Raw genomic sequence first — 16,196 nt, 5'->3', positions numbered from 1 at the left:
GTCTCTTGTAGGCTCTTTAGATTTAGAGGTTATTATAGCAGACACTCATACAGCCACCACAATTCTCTTTTTATTACTATTTGCATAGAATATCTTTTTCCAGCCTTACTTCAACCTTCTATGTTTTTGTATCTAAAGTGAGTCTCTTGAAGAGAGTATAGAGATGGGTCATAATTTTTATCCATTCTGTCAACCTCTGCCTTTAATTTCAAGGTTGAGGCTATCTATCATTCAAATATTTCCCGATAAGAAAGAACTTCTGCCATCTAGCTATTTGTTATATGTCTTATATGCTTTATTCATTAATTTCTCTATTACTTCCTCTTTGGTGATTAGGTGATTTCCTTTCGCATGTGTCATTTTGATTGTGTTCTTCCCCTTTCCAATGTATTTCAGTTCTTTTCTTAGTGCCTACCTTGAAGATGACAGTTATATCTTAAACATATAACTATCGAGTTGAAATACCAACCAGATCTATGATGTATATTACAAACAGGGTGCTCTGTGCATCTCCATCGCCTCCATATTACACACTTACTGTCCTATATTTCAGCCGTCCTTGTACAATATATGCCCGTTATATAGATTTATAAATATTGTTTCGTGTAATATCTTTGAAATAAAAAACAAAAACAAGCGAGTACATAAAAGACAATAATACCGGCTTAGATAAGATAGCTACCTATTGTGTCATTTGACCACTCTTCTCTAGGTTGCCTATGGCTCTGAGTTGCTGTGTAATGTTTGTTCAGTCATCTTAAAGGCTTCCTTTCACACTTCATATATGCCGTGTCTCCAGGGAATGAGTTCCCTCGACTGTTGTTTATCTGGGAAAGTCCTAATTTGAGCTTCATTGAAGGAGAGCTTGTCTGTACATTGCTTCGCCCGTTGACAGTCTTGCTTTTAGGACTTCAGTCAGTCATCCCAATGCCTTCTGATGTGGAATTCAATTTTCACAGTGTTAAAGATCCGATGCACATGCTGAGTCACTTCTCTCTCGCTTCGTTTTTCACTTCTTCTTTCCCTCGGTCTTTCAACAATTTGACTCTATTGTGTCACAACGTCTATATCTTGAGTTACCCCTTTTTGGAGTTCCTCAACCATCTCTAATATGTGATCTCATCTACTTTCAGAGGTTTTAAACCATTCATTTTTATATATTTTTTTCATTGCTTTTCGCTATCTATTCTACTTCAGAAACTGCCATCCTGCATATGTATGTCAACCTGATGGAGTTCTGCATAATACTTTGCCTGGACTCACTATTTGCCATTTTTTTTCCCTTTCTACTCCCCAGTCTGAATAACTTCTTTTTTTCTATCTTCATGTTCACGGATGCTTTCTTCTACCTGCTCGTAGATGTGCTGAGGAATCGCCTTTCTCAGTTATTGTTTTCACTTTTTATTCTTCAGCTCCAGATTTTCTTCAACCCTGTTTAAATAATTTAACAATGAGGAAGAACACATCTTTCTTGAGAAGCAGGTGCTCCTCACACCTGCCCAGTATGGAGACAGCCATCCCCTCACACTGTGGACTCCAGTGCTTTAGACATGGACACTGATTATGTAGCTACTGGGTCAATCTCAGACAAGCACATTAGGAGCAGAAAACCACAAAGAGAGGAGGCTAGTTGTGGACCCTGAGAAGGAAGGCTCATCCCACGGAACTGTCAGATGGCATCAGCCAAGGAACTGGACTTCTCCTCAAGTTTGATGGACTCTCTTCCCTCTCAAGGGGCTTCTCATGTGGAGCTAGTGGTAAAGAACCTGCCTGCCAGCGCTAACGCAGGAGACTAAGGGATGCAGGTTTGATCCCTGGGCGTCAGGAAGATCCCCTGGAGGAGGAAATGGCAGTCCACTCCAGTATTCTTGCCTGGAGAATTCCCTGGGCAGAGGAGCCAATCCCAGTGATCTGGAACCACAGACAAAGGTTATGCTCTTCGGTAGTCAATCCCTCCCTCTTAGAAATCCCACGAGCCTTCCACTCTGGGTGCAGGCAGACCAAGTGATATGGGGACAAGCATCCAATGGTCGGTGAATCAATGAGCAGAGTTTACGGCTCACTGAGAAGGTGATGCTGTCCCAGACAAGCAACAGTGTCAGGACAGAGGGTGCAGGTCCCGTCAGTGTGGGCTCTCCTCCCAGTCAGAGTCTGCAGGTGTGGTCCAGCGCCCCACTGAGCACTATAGTGACCTTCCACACCTCTCCATCTTCCCGTGTAATATCACTGGAAGTGGGTGTGTAATGAATGCAAATCATGAGGACGTGGGTAGTCTCCTTTCAGAGCCTGTAGAACAATGTGTTTAATTAATTATGCAAAACTTAGCTAATTTTGTCATACTTTGGTTATTGTTTGTGAGAATTGTTTGACTGCAGGCAAGGCACTGGATCTTGTGCCTCCGTTTCCCGTCTGTAAAACTGGAGAAGAAGAGATGGATCTTAGGGCTGCTGTGAGGTTGGTCACTAGGAAGGGAATTAGATTAAAATTTTCCCTGTAGGTAAAATTCTCACCCACACAGAGTCGGCAGGCAAGAAACGTCACAGGGGAGATTTTGGTTTTCAGCGCTGTGGGTTTTGGCTGTAGAGTCAAACAACTGGGTTACATTTCTCTTTCACCTGGTCCTAGCTCTGTGGCCTCCATTCCTTTATTGAAGAACTGTGTGTCTCAAATCTGTGAATGCACAGCGGGGATGACAACCCCTCCCTCATGGGGATGGAAAGATCAGAAAAAATGGGTGTAAAGGATTTCCCACTGTGCCAGTCGCACAGGAGTACCTGGAAACAGTTCATTAATATTATTACTACTAATCAATGTTGGGTGGACTGGAGAGGAACTGCCCTCTAAGACCGACAGTGGTGATGGAAACAAAAATTCAGAGGGACGGGGCATAATGTGAGAAGAAAAGAGTCCTTCAAAGGAAAATGAACAGGACATGGAAATGGCTACAGTGAGAGAATGGAGAGTTCGAGAAAGTCCAAGGTTTCAAATCTGATGAAGAGGGAAATGATGCAGCCTCGTGCAGTGGGAGAGTCAGGAGGACATTGTGATGACAAGACACGCAAGCACACAGGCCTCAGAGCGTCTCCTTCCTCCTAACCAGGCCCTCTCCCTGTGAGACTCCTCCTGGTATTCCCTCCAGTGAACTCGGACCCCATTTCCCCTCTCTCTCTCTCTTCTGCTTTCAGGGCAAGAAAATGCTCGAGCCCTCGATGTGGGGGCCATTACTGGCATCGTGATCGGGGTCCTGCTCGTCCTGATGCCGCTGGCTGTCCTGGGGTGTTTCATTTTCCTTCACAGGTACAGTGGCATTCCCAGATGCTGCCCCCACCCCCAGGTTGACCCCAGTCCTAGAGAAAGGACACCCCATCCTCCAATTTCCAGCCTGGATCTCCAGGACCCCCCCAGTTCCCCACGGATATTCTCTCTCGTCCTTCAGTTCCTGCCTCACCAGGTATTGACCTCTGGCAGCTTCCTTAACACCGTCCTCATTTATTTTGTTATTTAGTCGTGAAGTTGTGTCCATCTCTTTTGCCACTCCATGGACTCATCTGTCCGTGGAATTTCCCAGGCAAGAATACTGGAGTGGGTTGCCATTTCCATCCCCAGGGAATCTTCCTGCCCAGGTATCGAAACTGTGTCCCTGAATTGGCAGGTGGATTCTTTACCTATGAACCACCAGGAAAGGCCCATCTATCAGTTAACACAATTAAGACCCCTGCTTGTCCTCGTTCCCTGTATGTAGGCTGGCGGGTAGTAAGTACTCAGAAAAAGGTATCTCTTCCTGTATATTTAAATCCAGCTACTCTGATGAGGGGCAGTCACAGGGCCAGGATCTGAGGGTCGTCCTTGCCAAGTCCACACTTGGCCAGAGAGTGGAAGTTTGGACAGGCCAGGTGGGGTCAAATGCCCCCACGTGGCAGATACATTAACAACACCCCTGATGCATGAGACAGAACATCCTGCCAGGTCCGCAGGTGGTGGCATGTCTTTACACTTAAGGTCCAGGTAGATGGAGACAGAGGACAAGGCCACTGTCACATTTGAGCAGCTGCTGGGTGAGGGCGGGTGGCCACAGCAGCGACACTGCACTCAGTGAGATCCCAGAATCACTGGTGACCGCTTTCCTCCCCATGCACTGGCCCTGCTCTCTCCATAAGAATGATGAGTCCACTCAGACAAAGCTTTGGATGGATGGATGCCTTAACCAGAGCCTTGGTCTCTTCAGTGGCCACTTTCTCCGGAACCCTGTTAGCCTATGGTCCTGCCCCTCTGGACTCAGGGCAGAAACGGCTTATTAAGAACTTTCCTCAGCGTCCTTACTGGTCCCTCCCCTCCTAAGCAGCTTTGGTGGAGAAAGGCGGTGTCCAGCCCCTGCTTGGACATGGGGATCCTCCTGTCCTGTGTTCTGATAACAAAGCCTTGACCTCCATCTGCACTCCTCACAAATATGCCTGTTTTGTTTTTCTTTCCTAACGCTGGCTGCCTGCACAACAGAGGGAACTGGCCCCCAGCGTCCACCTCAGGTGAGTGTCTGTTCAGCCCAGGACAGCGGGGAGCCCCGGTCAGGCCCTGCCATGTCTGTTCCTGCCTGCCACCCCCAGGGTCTCTGGCCCTTTCTCTGGGGCTTCAGCACAGGGGACCCGATTGGCTAGTCTGCTTTTCCTATGGGTTATCATCCTGGGAGGCTCCATCGCCCTCACTGGGGCCTGAAATTGCCAGAGGTTGTCTCCCTTGGTGGGGATCCTTCTCCCATGGTTCTCCGGAAGGTGGACATCCAACCTCTCCTAGGAGAATGGGCTAAGCTTCCTCACATGCTCAGTGGTAACTCCTGTCTCCTCCCAGGAGGTGGTCCCTCTGGCAGCTCTGTCTCCCAGGTAAGTACATTCCTTCCTTGTCTCTTCTCCCCAGCGTCCCCGCTTCACAGGCTCAGGGCAGGGGGACTGTCCAACCCTGAAGTACTGTGAGACACCCTTCACTCGAGGGTAGTTGAAAGTCCCTTAGTTATGTCCAGTCTTTGTGGCCCCATGGACTGTAGCCTGCCAGACTCCTCTGTCCATGGATTTCTCCAGGAAAGAATACTGGATTGGGTTACCATTGCCTTCTCCAGGGGATGTCACTGACCCAGGGATCGAGCCTCGGTCTCCCGCTTGCAGGCAGATTCTTTGCCTTCTGAGCCACCAGGGAAGCTCATAAGAGTAGTTAGAACATGGCAAGTCCCACCAAGCTGGGAGCTGGATGCACTTCAGGGACATGACCACCCACAACCTTAGCCAGAGGCTGCCCTGGTCCCCTGACTTGACCTCAGAGAACCTTGGAGTTCAGCCAGGAAGAGAGTGGGCACTGGATCATCAGTCAGGGGAGCCAGGCTAACAAGGGTGGAAAACAGAGCCCAGATAGGATTTGGGGTCGGGGCTGCAGGCTTGGACATGGCTGCTCGGGAGAAATGACTCTCCTTCACTCTCCTCTGATGCCCACTTCCTCCATGCCCAGGCCTCCCTACCTGATGCCAGGCCACCAGCTCCCATCTACCAGGTGAGTGTGGGGATCCGAGTTCTGGTCTCATAAGCCCAAGGGGCATTGGAAGTGCCCCCTGCACACCTGGCTGTGTTTGGAGGGCCAAGAAATAGCAGGAAAGATGGAAAGGGGATGAAGGGGAGGTGGGTCTGGATCAAAAACCTCTGACACAAACAGACCCTGGGTGACCCGGGGCTGGGAAGTCCCTGGGAAGTCATCTAAGAAGGTTACATGAGCTCAAAGCTGTCGGTTTTCTTTTGCAGGAATTACTACGACCGGACACAGACGTTTACTGTAATATCAGCCACAAAGCAGATGTGGGCCCTTAGTTCCTCCAGACACGTCTCCTTACGGACTGTGGGAAAGAGCTTACCTGAGACCCAAGACCCGAGTGAGGTCAAGAGGAAGAGCCTGAGGCGGAGAACCAGCTCTGAGACCTGAGGCTATTCGGGAACCTGGGCCCAGACTCAGGGTCCTCCTGGATTCCTGGAGACACTGACAGGCTACCCTGAAGCCTGGATGGACCAGAACTCAGGCTGCGATTCCCACAGTGGGGGGAGGTTTCAACAGGCAAGTGACTGGGCCTCTGACCACTGTGGACCACCAGAGAGATCTGAATCAAGAGCACTTTCCTTCCCCTGGTTGCAAAACATACTGCCCTTGGGTCTTATCCGGCAAGAAATTCACCGGAATCTCTGCTCCGGTCTGTCCATGGTTCCTCGGGGAAAGTATTAGCTCTTGTTACCTGACCTCCCCATCTATTTCCTGGGCGAAAGGAAGGGGAAGATTGTGAGAATGGAGGGAGGGGGCATGCTAACAGGCAAGGAAGGTCACCAGACCCTTGGCAGCCACATGGGCACTCGGCAGTCCTCACACTGCCCTGGGGTCCCAGACACCTGCCAGTGCTTGCTCACTTGGCATGGAGTCTCTGGAGCACAGGAAATGGGACCATCTGAGACACACTAGAACACGAGTCAGGAAGGACGAGTCGTGGGTGAGACAACTTTTATGGGTGAGGCCCCTTTGCAGCCTCTTGGTGTCCTGAGCCCTCTGGCCCTGCTCACCAGGCCCTGCTGGCCCCAACTGGTGCTGCCTCAAATGAGTTTTTGTTGTTCAGTTGCTAAGTTGTGTCTGAGTCTTTGGGACCCCATGGACTGCAGCACACCAGGCTTCCCTGTCCTTCACTATCCCCCGGAGTTTGCTTGAACTAATCTCCAGTGAGTCAGCGATGGGACAGGAACTTTTGTCTGTCCCCAGATCTAGGATCCAGAATGCCTTCTCTCTCCATGGGTTTCTGTTGTTTCCCTAAGGGCCTAAGCCCTGAGGACATTGTTCCCTCTGGGGGAACCAAGAGGAGCAATCAGAGTCACCAAAGTAAGAGGGACCCAGAAGCCATGCTCTGAGCAAGGTCCTCCCAGGAACTTCCTGTGACCTCTATCCACTTCCTGCTGGTTTCCAGTTTGCTTTTCGATGCAGATCGTGAGCCTGCTCCCAACACACACACACGTGAGCCTCAGGGCAAAGGTGCAGGCTCTACCTAATACTCAACCTGGCTACCACGGCAAAGGGCTCACCTGTCTCCTCCTCAAAGTGTCTCAAGGGCCTTCCCACCCGGATCTCACCTGCAGCTCCCACCACACACCTGGGCTAGCAAGTCTCAGTCTCTCCCTGAGGTCCCTGGGATAGGTCTGTTCTCATATAGTTCCACTCGGATCGCATGCCCACGCTCACACAAACACAGCAGGTGTGTGCCCTAGGGCACAGAGCCCACAGTTGACAAGCATGCTCTGCCAGTGGCCAAGTATCATCTGTGCTGAGATGAGATGAGAGGTAAGAGAAACCACCTGCAAAGCTTCCGATCATGATTTAGGTCTAAATTACTTCTTATCCCCCCAGGCGCAGTCTTGGATGAGACAAGGTGACACTTTTTGGTGTTCCTTTTTGTTCTGTAACAAATGACCACAAATTTACGGGCACAAACCACAGTGTCAATATGATGCTGTTCTTTCTGGATTCTACAGACAGTTCATTTCCTCGCCTTTCCAAGCTGTGATAGGCTGCCTGCTTTCCTGGGTTTGTGGCCCTTTCCTCCATCTTCAAAGCCAGCAGTGGAACATCTTAAAGCTCCCCAAGCTCACCTTCCATCATCCCATCTCCTCTGGCTCTGCCTCTCCTGCCTTGGAACATTGTGAACGTATTGGACTCAGCCCAAAACATAACCCACCATAATCTCCAAGTCACCCCACCATATCTCCCAGTCACGTGATCTGAATTTCATCTGTAGGTTTCCTTAATCATGGGGCACATTTCTCGGATTGTGGCTTGAAGTTTTGGACATCTCTTAGGGTTTTGTGCGCTGCCTACCACTCCTCTCAAGGCCGTGGGCATCATCTTCCCTCACTGCAGTCTGCTCTGGGGAGCTTGGACTTTGTCATGCCGATGTGGGGTCAAGACCTGCCACGATGTCCACAGCAATCTCACTGGCTCTGAGCCCTGGAGATCGAGGCCAGTCCACACTCCCTGCAGCTCTCCCCACCTCTTCTTTCTGGTGAAGTGAAACTTGCTCTGTCTGTCCAACTCTTTGCAAGCCCATGGACTGTAACCCTCCAGGCACATCTGCCATGGGATTCTCCAGGCAAGAATACTGGAGTGGATAACCATTGCCATCTCTGTAGGTTCATCAAACTCAGGTCTCCCGCATAGCAGGAAGATTCTGTACTGTCTGAGCCACCATGGAAGCCTCTTCTTTTCTAGCAATGCCCGATTTTTCAGAATGAAAAGCAGATGTGACTCAAAGACCACAACTCCCAAGTCTCCAGGTGGCCTGTGTTCATCAGCACCATGGACAGTGTCTCTGCTGTGCTCAGCCCCCATCAACGGGAAGGGACGGCTGGATATCCTGCCCATTTCTCCTCTATGACAAAGATGAACATAGTAGAATGTGTTCAGGGATAACCCGCTTTGCTCTGAATCGGGAGCACTTTCTCCTGTGTGTGTATTAGTTGTAGCTACAGCCATGATAACTCCCAGGTGAATGATCCTGCACCCGGAGGGTGTCCTCAAGGAGGCTGAGAACTAAGTTTGTCCTCTCAGAGTATCTCCCTGCCGCTGAGTGTCAGATAACCAGCTTGTCTACAACTTGGAGGGAACGTTTCATGATTGAGTCCTGACCTTCGGTACCTGACCTTGGAGACAGCCATCACCTAGCCTGGAGGCCCCCTGAGCACAGCCTCCTGTTCCCTCATTCTCCAAATGATCCCCCCTCCCCCAGGGAGCAAGGCTGAGCAGAACACCTGGCCTACCCTCCCAGCTCCTCCAGTCTGAGCCTCAAGCCTGTGTGAGAGCTTTTGCCATCTCTCCATGCTTCCAACAGAGCAAGGGTCCTGCTGAAGAGCAAGTGGGGCCTGAAGACCAGTCTCCAGGGTACAATTCATCACCTGAGGGCTCCTCCGTCTGCCTGTGAACCCCAGGGAAGAGAAGGAACTAGGGCTCCACAGTCACCCCACACTTCCTCTTCTCCATAAATGTACCATTGACAGGGGTAAATTTGACACGCAAACCCAGCACTATACTTCCCAAAGGCGCGGGTCTAACCCATCCAGCATCCCTAACAGTCATGCAAAATGCTCGAGATACCCAGTATAATGGTCACCGGGTTACCAGGGGCCTCTCTATCTTCCATGGGGACAGACTCTGCAGGGCTCACCCGGGCTCATGTGCACCACCTGTGGAACCATGGTGTTTAAATGGAGCAGCAGAGGGAGCTACTGAGGGTATCCCAGGGGTCCTGGCATCTGGCCAACCACAGTGGCACAGCCACAGGACTTAGTGAAAAGATGAAGAAAAGGATGGGTAGGGGATAAAGGAGGGATGGGATGTGGCAGAGAGATGGGCATATGGACACAGGTGCTATCTCCTCACAGAATTTTTCCGTAAAGGGTGAGGATGTTGGAAATGAACATTTTCCTATACTCCCCATGCAGATGCAGTTTAGGGGATACAGTGGCACTCAGTGTGCACACAAGTTGACCAGGACTCCAGTTCTAAGAGGATCCCTGAGCTGGGAGCTCGGACATGGAAGGATTCACCTGTCCTGCTTCTGCTGAGTCCACTGGCCAGCTCCAGGCCTGGTGCAGGGAGCTGCATACCTGTGTGTCGAATGAATGAGCCCCTGGATGATACTCCATGGGGGCCGATATTTGTGGTGAGGATGTTCACTGCAGAGCAGCTGGTCGGTGTGAAAGGCAGGGTGTTCGCTAGTGGCTGTTCCAGACTGAAAACAAATTTGCAGTGAAGTCACCCCAATGGCAGAGCAGGTCCTCAGCCTGTGGAAAATCAATGTGTCAATGGTGTTCTGGATGTTTGCGAAAGAAGGAGATGAAAAGAAGACCTGACAACTTTGGGAATAACATTTAATTCTGAACTACTCTTAGCAAATATTTTATTTATTTTTTTATTTCTGGCTGCACTGGGTCTTCATTGTTTTCCACCAGTTTTCTCTAGTGCGGTGAGCAGGGGCTAGTCTTCGTTGCGATACACCGGCTTCTCATTGAGGCAGCTTCTCTACTCCCGAGCAGGGGCTCTCGGCAAGCAGACTTCAGTCATTGCAGCTCTTGGGCTCTAGAGCACACACTCAGCAGTTCTGATGTATGGCCTTAGTTGCTCAGAAGCATGTGAAATCCTCCTGACCAGGGATCAAACCCATGTCCCGCGCTTTGGCAGATGGATTCGTATCCACTGAGCCAGCAGGAAAGTCATCTAAACAATGCCTAACTTGTAGATAGACACTGGTTCATCATGGCCGCCCCACACACGAGGTTTCCATATTTGACTATGGGTAAATAAACAAGCGATGTATGTCATAGTTTTTTAATTTACAGACACAAAACCATAGGCTCTGTGCTCACTAGCCCTGCAGACACACAACCACCTGCTCTGTGCTCACTAACCCTGCAGACTAACAACCACCTGTCTGTGCTCACTAGCCCTGCAGACACACAACCACCTGCTCTGTGCTCACTAACCCTGCAGACTCACAACCACCTGTCTGTGCTCACTAGCCCTGCTGGTGTGACTTGGGCAGCAGGACTGTCACTGACCTTGCATTGTTCTAGTTGCTAAGTCATGTGCAACTCTTTTGTGACCCCATGGACTCTAGCCCGCCAGGCTCCTCTATCCATGTGATTTCCCAGGCAAGAACACCAGAGTGGTTTGCCATTTCTTCTTCAGGAGATCTTCCTGAGGCAGAAATCAAACCTGAGTCTCCTAAACGGGGAGGAGGATTCTTTACCACTGCACCACCAGGGAAGCCCATGTTGCTGATGACCACTTGTTCAAACCCACGCAAGTTACAGCTGCTGCTGCTAAGTCGCTTCAGTCGTGTCCGACTCTGTGGGACCCCAAAGACGGCAGCCCACTAGGCTCCCCCGTCCTTGGGATTCTCCAGGCAAGAACACTGAAGTGGGTTGCCATTTCCTCCTCTAATGCATGAAAGTGAAAAGTGAAAGTGAAAGTGAAGTCGCGTCTGACTCTTAGTGACCCCATGGACTGCAGGCTACTGGCTCCTCCACTCATGGGATTTTCCAGCAAGAGGACTGGAGTGGGATGACATTGCCTTCTCCGGCAACTTACAGTACCAAGTGTCAACCCTAATGGAAGCTATGGAAGCTGCGTAATTTTCATGTGTCCATGTGGGTTCATCAATTAATAAAATGTACACCTCGGGTGTGGCATGTTGAACACTGAGGAGGCCCTACACTCATGGGCGGCAAGTATCTAGGAAAAGTCCGTACCTTCCCTCACTTTTGCTGTAAAACTGAAGCTACTACAAAAAAATAACCTTTACTACAACTGAACCACCCTGGCACCAACCCTTCTCAGACTTACGGAAGATGGAGATTCACCTTTGAAACTTCAAATATCAAAAGGTAAAAAGAAGTAAAAACAATCTAATAAGTTAGAATACGAAAGAGGCCATTAGATCCTAATAATTTAGTTACTACAATCATCTACAGGGTGACGGGGACACTGAGTCCAGAGCTAGCATGCTTGATCCCTGTGTCCCTTTTGCTGAAAGAATCTCTGATCAGGGTCCTGTGGAGACGCCCCACCTTCCTTCTCACCATGAAGACCAGGTCCCCTGATGGGGACAGAGACAGAGAAGGCGGGAAGACGAGGTTCAGAATCACTGCACCACCCCTGGTCTTCCAATTCCACCTGGCCCTGCCCCATGCGGAAGACACTAAGGGGTCACAGGAGAAAAGGAAATGCAGCCTTTTCGTGTCCACATGGACCCTCTGGAACAGGCAGGACACACGGACGTTTCCTCACCCTCCTCCTACTTACAGATGCTCCAGTCCTGCCCGAGGACTGAGCATGTTGCATCTGGATCCTTCCTCTTCTACAGAGAGAAATTGGCCTGGTATCAACACAAATCTCACCTGGATAAAATCTTGAAGTGGGGTATATAAGAGAAGATCTTGGATGAGAGATGTTGGAAATTCCGAGTGGGACATGATTCAGCATAAATGATATGTAGTGTTGAAAGGGTTAGTCGCTTGGTCGTATGCGATCCTTTGCGACCTCATGTCTGTAGCCTGCCAGCACCTCTGTCCCTGGGATTTGTAAAATGATATGTAAACACTTGACAAATACTTGAGTTGTCTTAGGAGGAAACCTCGAGTACTTTCCCTTTGAGAAAAGTGAAGAGGATCTTTTCTCGAAGTTCCTCTTTGAAAAAGAAGAGGAACTAAAAAGCCTCTTGATGAAAGTGAAAGAGGAGAGTGGAAAAGTTGGCTTAAAGCTCAACATTCAGAAAACAAAGATCATGGCATCTGGTCCCATCACTTCATGGGAAATAGATGGGGAAACAGTGGAAACAGTGTCCGACTTTATTTTGGGGGGCTCCAAAATCATTGCAGATGGTGACTGCAGCCATGAAATTAAAAGATGCCTACTCCTTGGAAGGAAAGTTATGACCAACCTAGATAGCATATTCAAAAGCAGAGACATTACTTTGCCAACTAAGGTCCATCTAGTCAAGGCTATGGTTTTCCCAGTGGTCATGTATGGATGTGAGAGTTGGACTGTGAAGAAAGGTGAGTGCCAAAGAATTGATGCTTTTGAACTGTGGTGTTGGAGAAGACCTTTGAGAGTCCCTTGGACTGCAAGGAGATCCAACCAGTCCATTCTAAAGGATATCAGTCCTGGGTGTTCATTGGAAGGACTGATGCTAAAGCTGAAACTCCAGTCCTTTGGCCACCTCATGCGAAGAGTTGACTCATTGGCAAAGACTCTGATGCTGGGAGGGATTGGGGGCAGGAGGACAAGGGGACGACAGAGGATGAGATGGCTGGATGGCATCACCGACTCGATGTCCGTCAGTCTGTGAACTCCGGGAGTTGCTGATGGACAGGGAGTCCTGTCGTGCTGCGCGATTCATGGGGTGGCATAAGAGTCAGACACGACTGAGGGACTGAACTGAACTGAACTGAACTGAACAGAACTTTCCCTTCGACACTCCCCTCTATGGCCGCCGGAGGGCGGCAGAGCTCCTCCATAGTCTGGAGCCTCCACAGGGCTGCCCACCTCCTTCCCACTTAGCAGCTCCCACCGCCCAGCAGCCTCTGACCCTCACCAAACTACTCCGTCCACAGTCCTCCCCACTCTCCCAGTTCCCCACACAGGACTCTGGCAGCTCCTCCTCCCAGCCAGGCCCACCTGAAGGCCAGACTCCCCTCAGGTAGCTCTGCCCTCTGAGCCCCATCCTTCTCTGCTGAGGGTCTGCTCACCCTTCTCATCTCAGTCAAAAGATCACTTTCGCAGGGGTGCCTTCCATGACACCCAGTCCAGCTGAGATTCCATGACACACTCCGGACCCTTTCCTTTCTACCAGACCCTTCCCTTTCAGTCTATCCCTCCATCATAATTAGCTCCTTATTTCCAGGATTTTCTCTGAATGTCTGTCTCCCCGTCACAAGGTCAGCTGTGTGAGCTCGAAGTCCAAGTCTATCCTATTCTCTGGACACCAGGACACAACCCAGGGCTGACAGGTCACACATGCTCAATAAATACTCTTTAAATAGATAAGGGAATCTGCATAACAGAAGCCAGAACTCACACCCCCCACCCAGTGAGACACCGAGGGGTCAGAGACTATTCCTTGTGGACACAGCGGCTCTGGCATCAGAGTGGGAGGAGACTTGCCAGTGCCCACAGCTGCCCCAGGACGGGACTTGATTCCTCTTGGAGTCAGCAGGGAGAACAGGGGCCTCTTAACTGTGAGGAGTCAGACCTCTGCTCATTCCCAGATAATCACACCCTCTCTCCCATCTCTACTCAGGAGAATCTTCTAGTCTCCCTGGAGCGCCTGGGCTGGCAGCTTGAGTCCTTCCCCTTCTCTCGGAGACCTGACATGGCTCAGACTCGCGATCCTCCATCCCAAGGGAGTGACCACAAGGGAGGGGGAAGCCCCAGCGTGAACTCACAGGAATTGCGGAGCAGCTCCTCATCCCAGGGTCCCTGATCTGTGGGGACACCTGGGTGTGGTCCCTGGAGACATCTCAGCCCCTACCCCTAAGGCATCCTGGGAAAGGAGGGGAACTTCCGGAATAGAGGAACAGAGCTTCTGCAGTTGCTCCATCTCAGGGGGACTGGGGTCCCACGGGGGTCTTCCCTCCACTGACAGAGGAGTCCAGGGGCTCCCCTGACAGAGTGTCCAGGTGGAGCTGCCCAGGTCCTGGCACTGTGGGGAGGCTGAGAGCAGACCACTGATGGGGACACAGAGAACTAGGGTGCAGGCCCAGTGCTGTGAGGTGGAGAAGGACAGGGCCTTCTGGAGTCCAGCCCACAGGCCGCCATCCTCTCCCCAAAGCCCCGAGACCCCCCGCCGGCCCTTCCTTTGAAGCCTCAGGGACTGAGAGCTCCTCCTGAGCACACGTCCACCTGGATGGATGCTTCTCCTGCCCCTGAACAATGTCCACTGTCCCCCTGGGCTCACCCTGCACTGGGATGAGGTCAGGAAGCCTGGGGACCCACAGTGACCTGAACCCTGGCTGATAGCCTCTAGTCAGGAGGTCAGCGCCCACCTCTGCCCAGGGCGCAGAGCCAACTCACACCCTTTGGCGTTTGCATCCCCAGCAGCCCACTCCAGTACTCTTGCCTGGAAAATCCCATGGACGTGGAGCCAGGAAGGCTGCAGTCCATGGGGTCGCTAGAGTCGGACACGACTGAGCGACTTCACTTTCAATTTTCACTTTCACGCATTGGAGAAGGAAATGGCAACCCACTCCAGCGTTCTTGCCTGGAGAATCCCAGGGACGGGAGAGCCTGGTGGGCTGCCGACTCCGGGGTCGCACAGAGTCGGACACGACTGAAGCCACTTAGCAGCAACAGCAGCAGCAGCAGCAGCCTGTTACATCGTCCCCGGGTCTGCTCATGACCTCCAGGGGGCAACATTGGGCCAAACAGGAAATTAACAGGTGAACTTTGTTTTGCCTAAGGAAGTGGAGAAGGAGCCTGATTTCCATCCCTCCTTCTAAACAGCGGTCTCCAACCTTAAGGGCACCAGGGACCGGTTTCATGGAAGACAATTGCGGAGTGGTGGAGATGATTTGGCGATAATTCAAGCGCGTTACAATTACTGTGCACTTATATCTAATATTATTACATCAACTCCACCTCGGATCATCAGGCGTTAGACCCCAGGGATCCCTCCTCTACAGACCCTCAGAGCCCCTCATATGTGCCCACACTATGCTGCCCAACCTTCTAGGGGCCTATGGGCACCCATGCCAGCTCTCATCCCTGCCTGCAACCACCCGTGGGAAAGATCACAGTGACCACAGAAAGATCAGCCAGGGTGACAGAGGAGGCCCTGTAATGGCAAGGAGAACCCAGACAGTTTCTGAACCAAGGCTCAGGCAACAGACACGGAGACGGAGAGTCTTCCGGAACTTGACCCGAGGACCAGGGAGCCCACAGTCTGCCCACCCATCAGCACCAGGTTCCTCTCCTCCCAGGACACACAGGAAGCCTTTCCCTTCTCACCTGAGAACTGCAGCTCCTCCTGACACCCGGTTCTGGGTGTCTGTCCCTGAAAACAGACGCCAGGCTGGTGACACTGGAACATGGAGGTCAGGTCCCCTCTCCAGTCATCGCTCATCTGACTCCTTTCTCTCCTCCAGAGTCAGTGTGACCTTGAGGGGGGAGTAAATGCAGTCTTCTCAGATATTTGAGAACAACAGGAAGCCCCTGGGCATCCAGCTGGGTTTCTGTGTCACGGGAACAATTACCACCAACATTTGGAAACCGCTGGATGTGTGCGTTGTGCTGAGAGACCCCAGACCAAAACACAGCAGAGGCCAACACTGGGGTGGGTGGGGCAGCCTAACCGGTGTTCTGGGGTCTCAGCCAGGCTGGGCGAGCATGTGACCTGGCGGCTGCTGAAACAGCATTTCTAAGGTGTCACCTGGGGATTTGCAGTCTTCATGAAGCTCCACAGGTGATTCCCACGCACGGTGGGGATGACGTCCCTGTGACAAGTGTTCCTCATGCACCCGTCACCCCCAGGCTCCTCCTCTGAAGGGAAAAGCCAGAAGGGGATGACAGAGGGCTGTCGGGGAGGCTGAGTGTGCATCTGATCCAGAGCAGTGGGGACCTCGGGCCCGGACACCCCAAGGTTG

The 16,196-nt window shown here is 51.3% G+C and overlaps 1 long non-coding RNA gene across 1 annotated transcript; it reads left to right on the top strand.

Annotated features, from left to right (window-relative positions):
* Nucleotides 1-3,185: 3,185 nt before the first annotated feature.
* LOC129631174 (uncharacterized) lies at nt 3,186-7,418 on the top strand. Its single transcript, XR_008703916.1, has 5 exons — nt 3,186-3,297; nt 4,495-4,523; nt 4,843-4,874; nt 5,491-5,532; nt 5,778-7,418. It is a non-coding gene; the product is annotated as an uncharacterized LOC129631174 (long non-coding RNA).
* Nucleotides 7,419-16,196: the final 8,778 nt, after the last annotated feature.

This window comes from Bubalus kerabau, chromosome 17, assembly GCF_029407905.1.
Source record: "Bubalus kerabau isolate K-KA32 ecotype Philippines breed swamp buffalo chromosome 17, PCC_UOA_SB_1v2, whole genome shotgun sequence".
Taxonomy (NCBI): domain Eukaryota; kingdom Metazoa; phylum Chordata; class Mammalia; order Artiodactyla; family Bovidae; genus Bubalus; species Bubalus kerabau.
Note: the sequence above shows the minus strand (reverse complement) of the source record. Positions and strands in the feature narration are given on the sequence as shown.